The 5,066-nt window shown below is 41.5% G+C and overlaps 1 non-coding gene across 1 annotated transcript; it reads right to left on the reverse strand.

Moving 5' to 3' along the window:
- Positions 1–4,687: 4,687 nt before the first annotated feature.
- On the reverse strand, positions 4,688–4,796 carry LOC111760679 (U6 spliceosomal RNA). The gene has a single exon (XR_002794295.1). It is a non-coding gene; the product is annotated as a U6 spliceosomal RNA (small nuclear RNA).
- Between the last annotated feature and the right edge of the window lie 270 nt (positions 4,797–5,066).

Here is a 5,066-nt window from a genome sequence, read left to right on the forward strand (position 1 = left end):
ATGCCACTTCTCACTTAGACCCAGAAACATCTAATACTCTTGAAATAAAAATTATATAAAACAAAGTAAAACGCCTATTTTCTCCCTCTCCCTAAAGGTATGAAATCAAAGTCCCTGCTGGGCTCTGTGGTGTGGGCTAAATTTCTCTCTCGATTTGGATAGCGTTTCTTGGTGATTTTGTGTTTTCAAAGTTCCTTTGGTGGTTACAATCTAAGATAGTAAATGAGGTCCTGAAATTGTGCAGGAGAGACCGTGGCTCTATCCTGGCCTGGACTTCAGTGGCTGCAGGCCATGGAGGCCACTGCGACTGCTTCCAGTCTGGGTTTGAATCCCGAGACCTCCACTTACCAGCTGCGTGGGCTTCGCCAAGTGAGCACCTCCTTGAAGCTCAGCTTCCCCTTCTGTAAAGTGTGTCTTAAGTTTACTTTATAGGGCTCCTTTGGGATTACATCGTCTGATGTAAGAAACATGCCTGGTGCTGGGAAAGGGGAGCTGAATGGAGGTAGGGAAGGGAGAGTGCCCACCTGCCCGTGCCTGGGGGAGAAAGGGCAAACCTAGAGGGTCCAGCACCACTCTGGGCTCTGTGCCATGTGCTGCTCCCATCTGACACAGCCCCTCCCCAGCGCTGCTGGCCTCCGCTGCTTCCTCAGCTTTCAGGTGCAGATCAGACGCTCAGCAGATGAGTCCTGCCTTCTGCAGAGTCAGCGTCAGTGTGTTTCTCCAGGGGGGTTGTAAGTTTCTGGAGGCCTTGGAGGGTGCAGGCCTCCTGGCTCTGGCTCTCACTGCCCCACATGCCACAGGTGCTCAATAAATGACACGTCCCAGTGACGTATTTGACGGTGAGTGAGATGGGTTGCAAGGACTCCTTATAGACCCCTGGAAGGATGTTCTGGAAAGGACGTTGACCACGGTCTTTACAATGATAATCCCAATAACGGCTAGTTAGTAAGTCCCAGGGACGGTCCTAGTCTCTGTCCACAGCAGTGACCCTGTGATTGGAGCCGCCACGATCTTAATATGTGCCATTTTGCAGTGGAGGAAACGAGTTCAGACAGGTCGTAGAGCTAGTGAGAGGGGAATTTGGCCCAAGCTTTTTTTTGTTTGTTTTAAAATTTATTCTTTTTATTCTTTTTTATTATTTATTATATATTTTTATTATATATATTTATTATATATTTTTATTATTATTATTTATTATTTATTATTTTTAAAAAATTTCTCTCCCCTTCTCTGCCCCCCCCACCATTGCTTGCTCTCTGTGTCCATTTGCTGTGTGTTCTTCTGTGTCCACTTGCATTCTTGTCAGTAGCACTGGGAAACTGCATCTCTTTTTGTTGCGTCATCTTGCTGCGTCAGCTCTCTGTGTGTGTGGCACCACTCCTGGGCAGGCTGTGCTTTTTTTACGCGGGGCAGCTGTCCTTGTGGGGGTGCACTCCTTGCACAAGGGGCTCCCCTACAGAGGAGACACCCCTGTGTGGGGGACACCCCTGCGTGGGGTGGCACTCCTTGCATGCATCAGCACTGTGCTTGGACCAGCTCACCACATGGGTCAGGAGGTCCTGGGTTTGAACCCTGGACCTCCCGTATGGTAAGGCGGATGCTCTATCAGTTAAGCCAAATCCGCTTCCCTGGCCCAAGCTTTTAACCACTGCACTCACGTGAGCCTCTTAGACTGATGGCTAAAAATTAAGAGAGATAGAAATTCCGATTACAAAACAAATTTTCATTTTCATTAAAACATTGAAAATCACAAAAAGAAGAACGCTTCCAAATCCCTTTATCTTGAAACAGCTACTGTTTACATTTGGAAGCATATCTTTCTATTGTATATTCTTCTATAATTAGAACAATTGAACATAATATTTATATGTATATATACAAGGCATATATCTATACAATTGCATTTTTTTGCATATTATCCAGGATCCATTTTCATTTATTTTTTTATTTTAAGATTCATTTTATTTATTTATATCCCCCTCTCATTGTTCATGCTCACTGGATGTTCTCTGTGTCCGTTCGTTGTGTGCTGTCTGTGTCTTCTTGTCTTCTTTTTAGGAGGCACAGGAACCAAACTCAGGACTTTCCATGTGGGAGAGAGGTGCCCTATCACTTGAGCCACCTCCTTTCCCTGTTTGTTGTGTCTCTCATTGTATTTCCTTATTGTGTCTCCTTGTTGCATCATCTGTTGCATCAACTCGCTGCACCATCCTGTTGCGCCAGCTCGCTCTCTTGCTTGTCTTCTTTAGAAAGCACTGGGAACTAAACCCAGGACCTCCCATGTGGTAGGTGGGCACCCAATTGCTTGAGTCACATCCACTTCCCTCCAAGGTCTATTTTTATTGTATGCAGATACATAGAAAGGGGCTTGAAGGATACACACTTGGTGCCAGTGGTTGCTTCTCTTAAAGGAAGGATAGTGATTGGCAAGTGGGTACAGTGGTTGTGCAGGTTATGGGGTTATGGTTGTGGGGAACCAAGCTTTACTTGTAAATATATTTATAATACATGGACTGTATTCACATATTATTTACAGGAAAAATGGATTACATGTTGCTATCAACAGAAATTCAAATAAACCAAAGCAATGGGTTAAAAAATACTTAAAAAAAAAAAAAAAGGAAACCAGGTAATATTTTGTGGACATGGAAAGACAATGTTGTATTTCAAATATTGTATTGCTTCAAAGAAAGCAGTATTGATTCGTCAAGGATAAAACTGTCACACTAAGTCCAATATTCCTTCCCAGTAGGTCATTATTTGCACTTCACATATCGGGATAAGAAAATTAGGATATGACTAATCAAGGTATTGTGCTACTTAAAACGTGACCTTGAAGCTCATCAGCGAGGGCTCAGTCTATTCCAGCATTTTTTGGTTTTCCACATATTTGGATAGTGTAAAATGCCAGAAAAAGGAGAAGCCTGGTGAGAATGATTTATCACCATTCAAAAAGTAAAACATCCAAAGAGAAGATTTACACAGTAGGCCAACTATATAAAAACAAGCTAAATGAAAATTATTTATTGATAAACCATCTTGATTCACTGCTAAGGTTGTAAATATGCAGGAAAGTGAAGCTTTCAGATGCGAAGGAATAAACATGATTTCCCAGAGAACCACCATTTCCAGGTTGAGTTAAGAGCATGTACCAGATTCATTCTCCTTTTTTAAAAAATAATAAGCTTTATTTTTAGAGAAGTTGTAGATTACAGAAAAGTTACTTTGAAATTATAGGGGATTCCCCATATAACCTGCACCCTCCCTGGCCCATATTTTCCTGTTAATAACATCTTACATTAGTGTTGTGTAATTTTTTACAATTGATGAACCAATGTTGAAGTATTGCTACTACCCAAGGTCTATACTTTACATTATGGTTTACAGTTTGCACTGTACAGTTTTACAGGTTTTGACAAAATGTATAATGGCCTGTTTCTGTCATTATCATGCAGAACATGCAGTATCATGCAGTATCATGCAGAACAATTCCAAAGCCCTAAAAATGCCTTATGTTATACCCATTCTTTCCTCTCCCTCCCCTCAAACCTCTGGTAACCACTATCTTTATATCAATGCTGCAAGTTCTCCTGTTACTGCAATACTAATATCTACTTTGGTCCATGGTTGCATTCCCCCCTTATGTTTGTTCATTTCTCAAATTTGAGGATTTTGGGATGATGTTGCCTGCTCTGCTTCAGATTGGGAGGGGGCTTAGATCTTATGGGGCATGTGGAAGGAGCTGTTTTGCTTGAAGTTGTAGATACTCTGTATTTTGGGATGGGAGTTGTCCATCATTATCATTTTTTCAGTTGTCCTGGGCAAAGCCAATGGACTAGTTTGGTAGGTATCGGCTGCAACTGTGCTGAGATTCAGGCCTCAATCAGCATATGAACAGACTGAAAATTTAAGTCTCTGGGACATATATTTAATGGGTATAATGCTAATTAAAGGTTCAAATAAGAGGGGTAGAGGAATTATGAGTAGGGAAATTTAAGTGAGGGTAACTCAGTTTTATTAAGGAAAGAGATTATCATATATTCCAAGATATGGCCCACTGATGGCATGCTTATTTCTTGAGGCTATGTGCCTTACTTAAAGTGTGGGGACATTTTTAGAGCCTTGGGAGCAGTCTTGTTTGAGGCTTTGTTTACTGTGGCAGTTTAGTTAGAGCTGCCTGACACATGCATAAGCACGAGCTCTGAAGTGATGTCCTGAATCACTTCAAAATCTCTTAGCCATAAAAACTTTTTTGTATTTAATGTTTCCCTCTTTTGGTCAAGGTCTTTTTCCAAATACATTGCTGGTTGGCACTTGGTAGTAATCCCATGGTATCAGGGAGGTTCATCCCTGGGAGTTATGTCCCACGTCAGAGGGAAGGTAGTGAGTTTATATGTTGAATTTGGCTTAGAGAGAGGCCACATTTGTGGAACAAGGAGGTTTTCATGAGGTAAATAACTCTTAGACAGTAGTTGTTATAAGGCTAAGTTTCACTTTTACAAGAATAAGGTTCATTAGTACAGGCATTAATATCAAAGGCTTGGTATATTGGTCTGTTTTCTTTTATTAGGTACTATATACTCCAGAGATTTTTGCCACTCTATTTGAGAGAGTAGCAGGACTCCCCAGGATGGGAATTTAATATTTTGTTGGTTATCATATGGGTCTCCACCCACTGAGAAAACACAAAAATATGGAATGCTTGTCATCCATTTGCATGTCATCCTTGCACAGGGGCCATGGCAATCTTCTCTGTATCATTCCAACTTTAGTATATGTGCTGCCTAAGTAAGCACCATATGTATTTTACTGAGATTTTATTTACATTGCTTCCTCTCTCCTCTTCTTATATCATGAACATTTCCCCTCAGAGGGTGATAGTTTTGATGAAATAAGTTTAATCAGTGCATAACAAGAACACAGTACTCACATCCTCACATTTCAGAGCATCCCAACTTTCAGGGGGACAGGGGTGAGAGATAAAGGGTGCCTTCCTGGAGGTTGTTTGCAGGAGAAACCAAGGTACTTCAAGGGACAAGAAAGGTCAAATCCTTTAGAACTGATGC

The sequence above is a fragment of the Dasypus novemcinctus genome, chromosome 19, assembly GCF_030445035.2.
Source record: "Dasypus novemcinctus isolate mDasNov1 chromosome 19, mDasNov1.1.hap2, whole genome shotgun sequence".
Taxonomy (NCBI): domain Eukaryota; kingdom Metazoa; phylum Chordata; class Mammalia; order Cingulata; family Dasypodidae; genus Dasypus; species Dasypus novemcinctus.